The following is a 14,332-nucleotide window of genomic DNA, read 5'->3' on the forward strand; positions in this document are numbered from 1 at the left end:
ACATAATATGCTAATATCCAACTCATACTAGCGCATTATGGCTTTACCCTACAGGTCCCCCCGGAAAAAAAGTTTTTTTTAACGGTATACAACTGCTTTAAGGCCTCATTCACAGTGGGTGTTTAGCCCTGGTGCATGAGGTTCCGGCATTTAGCTGCGGCTGGAGGGCACATATGTCCCATCAAGCCCAGCTGTACTCTATCAGAGTCTGACAGCTGCTACCGCTGAACAGGGCTGGGTGGTTGACAGTACTTCTGTTTAGGGCAGTATGTGCCCAGGGCAGAATTCCCAAAATGCAGACTGCTTGTGCATTTGAAAGCTTAGGGCTTTCGTCCCTAGGTGCATGCCCCCCAAAACATACATACCGGTGGGGGGCGTGGCCAAGACATGGCGGAGTAGAGACACACATGGACTGAGCTCCCGGCTACCTCCAGCCCTACCCGGCACAAACTGAATTCCCTGGAGGATATGACACTCACAAAGAAGCGTAAAACTAAAGACTCAGTGAAGAGACTTAGCCTGAACAAAACCGAGGGAGAAATTTCCCAGTTTTTCCCGGCCTCAGTACCGGGTCTGTCTGGGTCCAAGATGGCCGCACCGCGTGGAGAGCAGGCTGCCGCTGCGGATCCTGCTTCTACGGGGATCGCTCAGCCTGCCTCCCTGGTGCGTACGAAGACACCTGAGCCCCGTATGGACAACTTTACTGAGCCCAGAGTGGAAGAAGGGGTACTGTCTTTGAGGGCAGATGCCGAATTACGAGCCTTGCTGCAGGCATTGCCTACCAAGGCGGACATTGCGGCAATGGTGGCTCGGATAGAGGAGAAACAACAAGCTGCTATCAAGGAAGAGATGACATTACAGCTACGAATGGAGGAATTAGAGGACAGAAGCCGACAAAACAATGTGCGTCTACGAGGGCTTCCCGAATCTATCAACACTGAGAACCTGTGAGATACCGTAAAAAGCATATTCCAGAAAATGCTTGGTGACCGATACCCCGACAGACTACAGTTCGACAGAATCCATCGAGCTCCAGGTCCCCGCTTTGCAGGCTCTGACCGATTGCGGGATGTGATATGTCGGATTCACCACTTTGCAGATAAAGAGTTAGTTTTGCGTGGAGCCTGGGACAAAGGTACAGTAGATTGGGAGGGGGTACCTATTAAAATCCTCCCAGATCTGTCCAAAGCTATTCTACAGAGGAGGGCTCTCCTTCGCCCAGTATTGGACAAAGCAAGACAGTTGGGTTTAATGTACCGGTGGGGTTTTCCCCTCTCGGTTACTTTTCGCAATGCCCAGGGCTCTTTTTCTCTACGCTCAGTAAATGACTTACCAAATCTTTTTTCATTTATGGGTACTGATCCCTTTCAAGTCCCGGATTGGCTGATTTTTCTCAGGGGTCAGGGTCCTGGGAGAAACAGAGACATTGCAACACCAGGAAGGAGACCCCAATCAAGACAGGAATTGGATGGGACACAAGCAGGGTCCCCTAAGGAGGCCCGAGTAACTGGCTTATTATGAACATCTGATCAAGGGGTCTTTTTTTTTCTTTTTTTTCAGGGAGGGAGGGAGAACCGCAATGGGAGAGACCTGCTAAATACTTTTTTCTTTCTTTTTTTTTTCCTTTGCATAGCTGTGTAATATGGAGTAGGCTGGATAATGGGGGTTTTATAATAAGATGTTGAAGAATCCCCATAGGGCCTCGGGGGACCTTGACCGACTCACAGCAACGCTCAGCAAGTAATAGGTATGGGTTTTTTATTTTTTTTTATATATATTGATGAGATTCTATTATTAGAGTCCTCTCTTATTTATTTTTTTTGCTTTTTTTTTTTTTTTTGTTGTGTACTTTTTTAACTGCACAAGAAATAGAAGTGGTATATAATCACTATATATGTATATACACTGGGGATGCTGGACGTTGCTGCGGGATTCGGCCGGGGCAAACATGAGGCCGGGGGGGAATAGCCTCTCTTTGTTGGGTTTTTCCTTTTTTTTTTTTCTCTTTCTGTTTGCTTGAGGTAAATGTCATCGAATGAGATAGGAATGCGTGACTTATCTGCATAAGTTAAGAGTTTTTTTTTTTTTTTACGAGACGGGATAGATGGTAACAGCTACCTCTAAATAAAACAGGTGCTTTGAGAGACTAAGTTGATAACACAGCATGTATGTTGATATTACATATTGGGGTTTTATATTCCTTTATTCTCCCTTTACTCTCCCTTCCCTCCCTTCCCTCTTGGGAAATATTTACCAGCCTATTAGGTGATTGCTATAACTATATTTGGGGTTTTTCTTTTTACTTTTTTTCTTTTTTTTTGGGTAACTGGGGGAATTTGGGGGTAGGTTAAGCACCCCTTCTCTCTCCTTTCTGGGTGAGAGGAGTGGTACGGAAATGGAGGCGCTAAAGGGTACTTATATGGGTCTTGGGGGGCCCAGGACGGAGGATTGGCCACGACGCCCAGCATAGTTGTGGTAACTCACTGGGGCGACTGTATCACATCAATAGAATAATTATATTAATTTTTTTTTTTTTTTTTTGGAGACACAAGTAATTATGAGGTCCAATAAGTAATTCCTCTCCTAACCTTTTTTTTTTTTTCTCACTATTAGGGTAGATGGGTAAGAACTTTACAATATATATATTTTTTTTTTTTGGTGCTGATTGTCGTTGCGCAAATGGACCGGGCCTGGGCGCCTATGAGACCCAAGTAGAGTGGGGTTTTTTTTTTTTTTTTTTTATCGGACATTAGGAGAGATGGGTAGTGTATTTCTGTAAGATATAACGGTATAGGCCATCAGGTATAGATATATATTTGATAGATGTAAACAATATACCTATATCTGTATTCTGATGAAGTTTTCGGATAATGTTAAGTTGTTCAAGACACTGAAATAATGACGGTTTATGCTGGGGTTCCAATTTTGTTTTGTTTTTTTGGAGACGCTTAATGGGTTAATAGATGTGAGAGATAACGAGACCCCTCATAGTCTTCCTCCTTTCTTTTTCTGTTTTTTGCTTCTTCATCCACCCCCTTCCCCCTACCCTTAAATTCGGTGTAAGGGACAATCCGCTGTGGAACGACTGGAACCGTACCTCCTCTGGGAGCTTGCTGGCAATATTTTTATTGCTAGCAATAAAGATAGTCTATAACTATCTTTAGTTGCGGACTTTAGAGGTTTAACAGACACCCAGGAGTCGGTATATATATATATATATCATTTTGTTGCTCCACAGGTTTCAGGCAGAAGTAAGTCCTGCAAGGGAGAGAGGAATCTAGAGAGTGGATTGTTGCAGGGGAGATAGTGGATATCCCCCTCATATGACTGATGGGTACGATAGAGGAAGGGTGCTCCCTCCCCTCCCCCCCTTTTTTTTTTTCTTTTATATTGGGTTTTATTTTTTAATCCCTTTTTAATCCCTGATTGTGGGCAGGTAAAGATTAGAATCTGTGCCGGGGTGGCGGGTGGGGGTCCGGGAGAACGGTGTTCTTTTTTGTTTTCAGTTTTCTTTTTACTTTTCCGCAACTGGCTTGGAACACTTTCCCATTTAGGTCAGTACACTGAGGGGTGACTGTTTGTCACATAGTGTACTTGGAATTTTCCTTGTTAGTGAAGAGTGTGTTGTGTGGAGGGGACAGAGTGGTCAAAGACCATCTCTGAGTTCCAATTGTGTTTTGGAAGGGGGTTCTTCATCCCTTCTTTTGTTCCCTCCTTCCTTTTTTTTTTTTCTGTTTGATTTGTTTTTTGGTTTTGTTTTGTTTTTTTGCACGTCTCGACGATGGAGGACCTCACTATCTTCTCTCTGAATGCTAGGGGGCTCAATGTACCAGAGAAAAGAAGAATGTTGCTTAATGATCTTAAACGTTCCAGAGTGGATGTCGCCTTTATCCAGGAGACCCACTTTAGGGGCGATAGAGCTCCCAGGCTTATGAATAAGGACTATAATACAGCTTATCATTCTACGAATAAGGATGCCAAATCCAGAGGAGTGACAATTTTGTTGTCCTCCAAACTTCCGTGGAAATTGAATGACATTCTGTCCGATTCGGAGGGAAGATACCTGTTTATTAAAGGGAAAGTTGGCGATATACAGTTTACATTTGCAACACTGTATGCACCAAATGACCGTCAAGAAGTTTTTCTTGGGCGAGTGACTAAATCGCTCTTGGAATTCATGGAGGGACAGCTTATTGTGGGAGGGGATTTTAACGTACCGATCTTGGCTTCTCTTGATACCTCTACGGGAAGATCAGCTATCTCGCCGTCGACCGGTAAACGTTTTACGCAGACGTTCCACAACGCTCAATGGATAGACGTGTGGCGCCTGTTACATCCCTCTGAGAGGGATTACACATTCTATTCAACACCCCATAAGTGCTATTCACGGATTGACTACTTTTTAATCCCGCATAGACAACTTCATGCGATTAAAACATCAACAATAGGGAATATAACATGGTCAGACCATGCGCCAGTGTTGCTTACCTACTCTCTGTCAGACTCTACTATCTCCCGCCAATGTTTCTGGAGGTTGAACGAGAGTCTCCTACAGATCCCTGAAGTTCTGGCAGATATTTCGTCTACGTTACAGGAGTACTTTCAGATAAATGATGTGGAGGAATCTGATAAAGGGAATGTATGGGAGGCCCATAAAGCCGTTTTGAGAGGGTCCTTTATTAAACATGGATCTAGACTTAAAAAGGATCGGGAAAAACAATTGACGCAACTTCTAGATAAGCTCCGCCGCCTTGAAGCTCAACATAAACATGCCACGTCTCCGGCTCTGGAGATTGATCTTGTACGAAGACGACAACAAATAGCAGATCTCCTTCTGTTTAGAGCTAAGCGGCCATGCAAAGGAGCCGAGGTCGAGGGTATGAATTTGGAGATAAATGTGGGAAGTTACTCTCACATTCTGTGAAGGATTCAAACCTTTCTACTTATGTCCCTAGCATTGTTTCAATGCAGGGCCATAAGTTGACCCCTCCTAAACAGATGGTGGAAGAATTTGGCCGATTTTATTCTACACTGTATTCATTGACAGACGCCAGAACTTCTACTCCGATAATAGAAGACTACCTGGTAAAATCTGGCCTCCCTACACTCCCTATTGAGATTAGAGAACAGTTAGACGAGCCAATCTCCTTAGCGGAAGTTCAACTGACCATAGGTGCTATGAAGTTACGGAAGGCCCCTGGACCAGATGGTTATACCCTTCAATATTTTCAGTTTTTTTCCGCTATTCTGGGCCCGTACCTGGTCAGACTCTATAATTCTGCAAGGGAGGGTTCCAAGCTACTTAGGGACACCCCGGCAGCACATATTACGGTTATTTTGAAAGAAGGAAAGGACCCTACATCTTGCGGGAGCTACAGACCTATTTCTTTACTTAATATTGATTTGAAAATTTTTACCAAAATACTGGCCAATCGATAAGCCTCACATCTTCTTGACCTTGTGCATCTTGATCAAGTGGGTTTTGTCCTTGGCCGAGAGGCTAGGGACAATACCACTAAAGTATTAAACTTGATACACGTGGCTAATACCTCCCGAACTCCGAGTGTTTTCATTAATACAGACGCGGGAAAAAGCCTTTGATAGGGTGAATATGTGTTTTATGTTTACGGTCCTTAAATATATAGGTCTGGGAGGTAATATGCTGCAGTGGATCACGAGTGTATATACAAACCCCACTGCACAGGTCAAGGTGAATGGTCTTTTATCTGACCCTTTCCCTATCAATAACGGCACGAGGCAAGGTTGTCCCTTATCTCCCCTTTTATTTGTTCTCTCATTGGAACCCTTCCTTTGCACTATACGCCAAAACCCGGATGTTCAGGGATTGAAAGTTGGTGGAAACCAATATAAGATATCCGCGTACGAGGACGACCTTATGTTTTCTGTGACAAACCCGAGCGTCTCTTTGCCTAATCTATTATGTGAGATGACCAGGTACGGAACCCTTTCAAATTTCAAGATTAATTTTAGCAAATCAGAGGCGATGGGAGTAGGGAGTAGGGATTAAATCGTCTTTTCTACGTACCTTACAAAAGAATTTTAGCTTTCGTTGGACAGACACGGCCCTATGTTATCTTGGTACTTTTATTCCACCATGTTTCTATGAACTGAACTTCCCTCCTTTGATTATGCAGACCCGCACCCTCTTGGACAAGTGGCAGATGGGTCTGCATTCGTGGTTCGGTAGATGCAACCTGATAAAGATGAGTATACTACCTAAACATATCTACTTGATCAGAGCTCTTCCGGTACGGTTACCTGCCCGATATGCTCACTTGATTCACTCTCTCTTTGTCAAGTTTATCTGGGCGCAGAAAAGACCACGTCTATCACGAACACATTTGACCTTACCAAAAGCTTGCGGTGGGTTAGCCCTTCCGGACATACAGAAGTATATCCAGGCAGCCCACCTGAGTACGGTGGTTAACTGGTGCCGACATCAAGCATCTAAATTGTGGGTCACCATAGAACAGGCACAGACGAATATTCCGCTTCAGGGAGCTCTTTGGTGCTACCCAGATTTACCTTCACCCTCTTGTGGGTACCACGATGCGAATAGGCCATCAGGCTATGATGCGGAATTTTTTATGTTCTTCGTGTTCTCCAATACTTCCTGTGATTGGGAATCCGAGGTTTTTGCCAGGCCTCTCGTCACCAGATTTGGTGAGGATGGGTGTATCCGGATATGTTCGAGCCTTCCAGTTTTTGATCTCGGACAGCTGGCCGACATTGGAGACACTGATGGCAGCGGAAGGTCACTTTCGACTTACCTTCTGGTCTGCTTTGCAGCTGCACCATTTTCTACATACACTACCAAAACCTATGGATTTTGCATGTAGTCTGACCAAATTTGAAGAATACTGCCTGAAAGAAGGAGTACTACAACATACGCTTTCTTTATTGTACAGTTTACTAATAACCCCGTTGGATAGACCTTCTTTACGGTGTTTAACTAAATGGGCAGCTGACCTAAACCGCACCTTCACACCAAAGCAAATGCAGAATATCATTTTTTTGTCCTTTAAAACATCTATCTGTACCAAAACTCAAGAGACCAATTTCAAGATATTAACCAGGTGGTATTATACACCTCATAAACGTCATAGATTTTCCCCGAACGTATCGGCAAACTGCTGGCGCTGCGGAGGGGTGGACGCAACAATACTTCATATTTTTTGGTCCTGCCCGAAACTTTCAAAATACTGGTCTGAGGTTAGAGCTACCGTGCAAAAATTTACGGAATTCCCTATTCAGGAAGACCCAGCCTTTTTCCTGTTTCATTTGTCAGATATTCCTAGACAACGTTACGAGAAATCGGTAGTGTGTCACTTAATTAACGCAGCAAGGGCATGTATTCCGGCGTTGTGGAAAAGGTCAAGCCCTCCTACAGTAAAAGACTGGTTACGGAGGGTAGAGATTATTAATAAAATGGAAGACCTGGTGCTGACATCACATGGTAAGCGGGAGTTGTATCATGAGACCTGGGAGCTCTGGAATCATTTTGTTTTGTCCGATGAGGGTGCGGCCCTGTTGCAGTAGTGAGTGGAGATGGGGGATGGTCCCCCAGGCAAGAGACGATCTTTTTTTTTTTTTTTTTTTTTACCAACCCTGTGTTATGTAATAAGAAAGGGTACCTATCTATGGATACTTTTGTGAGTTTATGAGAAGAAGCAAAGATGATATATATTTACTGTTTATGTTTACCAGGCGAGGTACGATTTTTGATTGTGAATGTATTTATTATTTATTTATTTATTTTTTTACCAACCCTGTGTTATGTAATAAGAAAGGGTATTAATCTATGGATACTTTTGTGAGTTTATGAGAAGAAGCATAGATGATATATATTTACTGTTTATGTTTACCAGGCGAGGTACGATGTTTTGATTGTGAATGTACTTATTATTTTTATTTTTTTTTTATTTTTGGTTCCGTTGTATGTTCTTTTTTGTAATTGTTGATTTGTCTTAAAATAAAAAATTATATTTGAAAAAAAAAACATACATACCGCTACATGCTTTGCCCAGCCGCAGTGGCTGTCAGACTCTCAGAATTTGACAGGCTGCCAGCTACAGCTGAGTGTGGGAGACTCATACACTGTGGCTAAATACCCAGTATGCATAAGGCCTAAAAATTCAACAAATCCAGGAAATATCTCTGTTCTTATTTATGTACAGTTACGTTCTTTGGAGGGCGAACTCCATACTGGTTCGATAAGGGACACGGCTGTATCCTCTTTCTTTCTGGTTGGCTGTCAGTCACCATACACTGGCCTCTAAACACACATCCCACCACTTGAGACACCTACATTTTGTCAAGATATTCACCATTACCAAAACCTGCAATGGTAGTCTGGACCTTGGTCCAGGTTGACACAGTGGATATAAGCCTGATAAACTACCCTATCTCCCAGGGGAGTTGGAAACAACTGGTTGTAGTATTATTTTGTTTATTTTTTGTATGCCTTTTTCTACATTTATTATAAAGCTAGGCTGTAGTTCTCTTCTGGATGAAGCGGGCAGCGACCCATGAAACACGTAGATGTCACAGTAAGCAACCCATTAACCGATCATAGTAAGGATGATGAGGAAACTACTATACAGTATCATATACATGTTGTATACATGTTAATGTCTGTATTGATATGAGTCTTGTCATTCTTTACATGTTTTTTATATTTTGTATAACAAATATTTGATAATCAAAGTGGTACCGTTAAAGTCCTCAATTTAGTTTTTAGGTTTTTTTGTGTGTATGTCCTCTGCCTGTTTGCAGAACCTTTCCTCTTTTACTTTTTTGACTGCTACATTGCCACTGGCACAGCGCATGTTCCACCATTACGGTTGCGCAGTCATTCACTTTCTCATTGTTCCTCATGTAGCCGCCCCATTTAATTTTTTTTTCATCTCCTTGGGTGGCAGTTACAACTGACAACCTATCAAGGTCTTACCTCGACCCCCTGTTGGCAGCCATCTTGGACATGTGCAGACTGCTGCCACTTACCTGCTGCTTGGGTGTCGCACAGTGATGATGCTGCACACCTGACTATATCAATCACCTGATTGGTTGCAGTCCTTGCCCTTGCGTTTGTGCTCCACGATGCATCACTGCTAGCAGTCGGCTGTTCTCTGTATTCTTCCGTGTCTGACCAGGCTTGGCTGACGACTCTCCTGGCTCCCGACTCCGCATCGCCAGACAACCCGGCATCGGCAGACTAACCACTTCTGGACTCGATCCTGGCTTGGATGACTACACACTTCTGGACTCAACCCTGACTTGGATGACTACACACTTCTGGACTCAACCCTGACTTGGATGACTACCCGCTTCTGGACTCGACCCCCGCTTGGATGGAGTTGCAGACATTGCTTGCACGCACAGCACACCTTGCTCTTGGTGCTACTAGGCCAGTGGTTCCTCCTGTTGTTGCTCCTGCTGCTGCTCCTGTTGCCATGGAGGAGTACGTAGCAGATGTGCCTGCCCGGGGGCAAATTCACAAGTCCTCTTCTCCAGTGGGTGCCGTTTTTTTCTTCCTTAAAAAAAAAGGGGGGTGAGTTGAGACCTTGCATGGAATACAGGGGCTTCAATCGCATCATGGTCAAGAATGCATACCCAATTCTGTTGATTACTGAGTTGTTCGACCGCTTCAAGGGAGCAACGGTCTTTACCTAAACTGCGCTCGCTGCTAGAAAATATCAAATGGGATAGAACCCTGGGAACAAAGAACACGGAGGAAAAATGGGAGTGCTTCAAGAGCATACTTAACAAGGGGGTGGGCCAGTGCATTCCACAGGGAAATAAATTTAAAAGAGCAAAACTAAACCCTGGGTGGCTAAACTCCAACATAAAAATGTATATTAGAGCTAAAGAAAAGGCCTTTAAAAAATACAAGACTGAGGGGTCATTGGCAGCATTTAAGCACTACAAAGAGTGTAATAAGAAATGTAAAGACGAAATCAGGGCGGCTAAAATAGAACACGAGAGACATATAGCGGAGGAGAGTAAAAAGAACCCCAAGAAGTTCTTTAAGTATATAAACAGTATTTTGGGCTCCTACGAGAGTCTTCGGCTTTTGCTGCATCGGGGGTCCAGGGCTAAATTTCAGCTGACAGGGACTATGCGCTCTACCATCAAGGCCTGGGACCATATGCTGATGCTGGTGGAGCCGGGGGTTACTAGTGTATCCCCGGCCTCCCCATTGTGGTGGAACCCCAAGTTTCCTCATTTTGCTTCGATCCCTGATCCCGCCATATGGGCCGTCAAGGGGGTTAAGTTGTTGGGGGACATTGTCTCTGGTGGGGAGTTGTGCACCTTCGATGCCTTGAAGGTGAGTTACGATCTACCCAATAAATATTTTTTTCGTTATCTTCAACTCCGCCATGCATTTGTGGCACAGTTTGGGTCCCCCCGGGTTGTGCTTAAAACTTCAGCTCTTGAAGTGGCGTTACAGGCGACGGATATGCGGAAGCCCCTCTCGGAGTTGTACAGGGAATTGTTCACCACCACTCCGCCGGCGGTGCGTAGGTGTCGGGAACGCTGGGTGGGGGAGGTGCCTGACCTGGATGGTGATGACTGGGATGATATGTGGAGTTCTCCCTTCGCTTACCTGGTCTCTGCAAGGGACCGCCTTATTCACTTTAAATTCCTACATCGGATCTATTACACACCGGCGAGGTTGGCACGTATTTATCAGACGGCCTCGGCGGAGTGCTGGCATTGTTCGCATTCTCCGGCGGACTTCAGCCACATCTTCTGGGGGTGCCCGGTGGTCAAGGACTATTGGGCATCCGTCTTGGATTGCATCGTGGAGGTGGTTAAGATTCCGGTCCCCTGCTCCGTGGAGGTCTGTCTTTTGGGGTTGGTGGATGGCGTGGCCCCCGCGAGGGCAGTTCGTACTCTGGTCAGTCTACTTCTTTTCTATGCTCGCAAGGCTCTGCTCTTACACTGGAAAAGTCCCTTGGCTCCCACGATCCTCTTTTGGAAGGGCTTAGTTAATAAAGTGACTCCGCTCTACAAGGCTACGTATCTCAGTAGGGGATGTCCTCGCAAGTTTGGTAAAGTGTGGAAAATATGGATAGACTCCCCAGCCTCGACCTCCGTGGCTCAGCTTTGAGGTTTTATGGGATCCTGTTCGGGGTTATCTAGGGGGGGGGGGGGTGGTCGTGCCAGTTGATGATGTTCTCCAACTCGCTGGGTGCTAGCTGCATGTGTTGAAGTCTCTCAGGTTTTTGAATACGGCATGGGGTTACTGAATGCGGGTACTGTACTGTGCTAATGTCTGTGTTTGATGACCTTGCTCCTTGGTAGATGGAGCAGACTTGGGGGGTATCTTTATTGCTGCTAGAAGCTTTGTTTTTGTGATGGACGCGCTGGGTGGAGCCTGGAGGGGGGGGTGGGATGGGGGGGGTTGACCTGTTGTCCTTGGTTGTAAATGTTGCCCTGCGTGGCAGTGTATTGTCTGTTTATGTGTGAAAAATTTCAATAAAAACAAATTTTCAAAAAAAAAAAGTATATAAACAGTAGGAAAGCGAGGCCAGAGCACATTGGCCCCATAAAAGATTCAGTCTTCACAAAGGAATCGGGGGGCTACACGAACCTTGCTTGTAAGGCCGAACTAAATAATACACCTCAGGAAGAGCCGCCATGGCTAACAGAGGATAGACTTAACATATATAAATCCCGGGACCGGATGGCTTGCACCCGAGGGTTCTTAATGAGCTCAGCCAGGTGATTGCCAGACCATTATTCTTGATCTTTAAGGATAGTTTACAGACGGGTATGGTGCCAGCTGATTGGAAAAAAGCCAACGTGGTACCAATATTTAAAAAGGGGCCGAGATATATCCCGGGTAACTATAGGCCGGTCAGCCTAACATCAGTAGTCTGCAAAATTTTGGAGGGGATGTTAAGGGACCACATACAAGACTTTAGTAATGAAAGCGGTATTATAAGTAGTAATCAGCATGGATTCATGAAAAATCGTTCGTGCCAAACCAATCTATTAACCTTCTACGATGAAGTGAGCTGCCACCTAGATAAAGGAAAGCCTGTGGATGTGGTGTATCTGGACTTTGCAAAGGCCTTTGACACCGTTCCCCACAAACGCTTACTGTACAAACTAAGGAAGGTAGGTATGGACCATAAGGTGAGTACCTGGATAGAGAACTGGCTCCAGGGGAGAGTACAGAGGGTGGTGATTAATGGGGAGTACTCGGATTGGGCGGGTGTGGAAAGTGGGGTCCCCCAGGGTTCTGTCCTGGGACCAATCCTGTTTAATTTATTCATAAATGATCTGGAGGAGGGGATATCGAGTACAATCTCAGTATTTGCAGATGATACTAAATTAGGCATGCCAATATCTTCTATGCAGGATGTGGAAACCTTGCAAGCGGACCTGAACAAAATAACGGGGTGGGCAACTACATGGCAGATGAGATTTAATGTTGAAAAATGTAAAGTAATGCACTTGGGGGCCAGAAACCAGAAAGCAAGCTACTCACTAGGGGGGGAACCTCTGGGTGAGTCTAGGATGGAAAAGGACTTGGGGGTACTGGGAGACAACAGGCTTGGCAGTGGCATGCAATGCCAAGCCGCCGCAAGCAAAGCCAACAGAATACTGGGTTGTATAAAAAAGGGGATTCACTCCAGAAATAAAGAGATTATTCTCCCGATCTACAAGACTCTGGTCCGGCCACATCTGGAGTATGCTGTCCAGTTCTGGGCACCGGTCCTCAGGAAGGATGTGCTGGAACTGGAGAAAGTCCAGAGAAGGGCAACAAAAATAATTAGGGGAATGGAGGACATCAGCTATGAGGAAAGACTACAAGCACTGAACCTATTCTCTCTGGAGAAGAGACGATTGAGGGGGGATATGATATCAATGTACAAATACTGTACTGGCGACCCGAGCATAAGGAAAAAACTATTCAGAGAAAGGAGATACAATAAGACACGTGGCCACTCACTAAAACTTGAGGAAAGGCGGTTTAACCTTAAAGTGCGTAAGGGGTTCTTCACTGTAAGAGCGGTAAGGATGTGGAATTCTCTTCCACAAGCAGTCGTATCAGCAGGGAGCATTGATAGTTTCAAAAAACTATTAGATGGACACCTTAAAGACCACAACATACAGGGGTATATAATGTACGGTTAAAAGCAAACACACACACACATCATAGGTTGAACTGGATGGACTGATGTCTTTTTTCAACCTCACTAACTATGTAACTAAGCTGTCTCCAGCATAATGCAATTACAAGATTGGAGACAGAGAGCTTTTGGCCATTATCCTAGCTCTCAAAGTGTGGAGACATTTGCTAGAAGGTTTTGTGGTTCCAGTTCTCATCTTGTCTCTCATAAGAATCTGACGTATTTCTCGGAGGCTAAGAGGCTAACGCCCTGTCAGGCCAGACTGGTCTTATTCTTATCTCACTCTAACTGTGTGGTCTCCTGTTTGCCCGACTCCAAGAATGTTAAGGCTGATGCCTTGTCTCGCTAGTAATCTGAGTTGTCCAGGGAGGCCACTGTGCTGACACTGGTCATACCTACAGATCATATCCTGGCTGCCATCCGCAAAAACCTAACATCTCCTCTTGGGGAGCAGATCTTGGCTGCTCAGCCTGATGCTCCCACAGAGAGACCTGCTGGAAAATGTTTTGTACCTGAGGAGTTGCGCATCAGACTGCTGCGCACGTACCACAATTCCAAGACTGCCGGTCATCCTGGTAAGAACCAAATGTCCTGGGCCATTTCCCATCAGTTCTGGTGGCTGTCTCTCTGCACTGATGTTGCTGTGTATGTGGCTACTTGTTTGGTCTGTTCCCAGAACAAATCTCCTCTGCACCTTCCTTTGGCCTACTGCATCCCATTCCCAATGGGGAGTGTTCCTGGTCTTACCTGGCCATGGATCATGTCTCGAGTTTACACTGTTATCCTCATGGTGGTCGACTGGTTCTCCATGATGTGCCACTGTTTTTGTTTAAGAGGCTGCCTTCCGCTCAGGAGCTTGCTTCGCTGTTTGCCAGGGAGGTCCTCCGTTTATACGGGTTGCCTAAGGAGATTGTCTCGGACAGTGGGAGCCAGTTTGTCTCTAGGTTATGGCACGCCTTTTGCTCCCAGTTGGGTATGCAACTCTCCTTCTCCTCAGCCTACCATTCGCAGTCCAATGGTGCCGCTGAGGGTTCCAACCAAGCTCTGGAGCAATTTCTCTGCTGCTTTATCTCTTGCCATCAGGACAATTAGGTTGATCTGCTACCCTGGGCGGAGTTTGCCATCATGTCTCCATTCATGGCTATTTATGGGTTTCAACCCGCTGT

This window comes from Pelophylax lessonae (assembly GCF_965119305.1).
Source record: "Pelophylax lessonae genome assembly, chromosome: 1".
Classification (NCBI taxonomy): domain Eukaryota; kingdom Metazoa; phylum Chordata; class Amphibia; order Anura; family Ranidae; genus Pelophylax; species Pelophylax lessonae.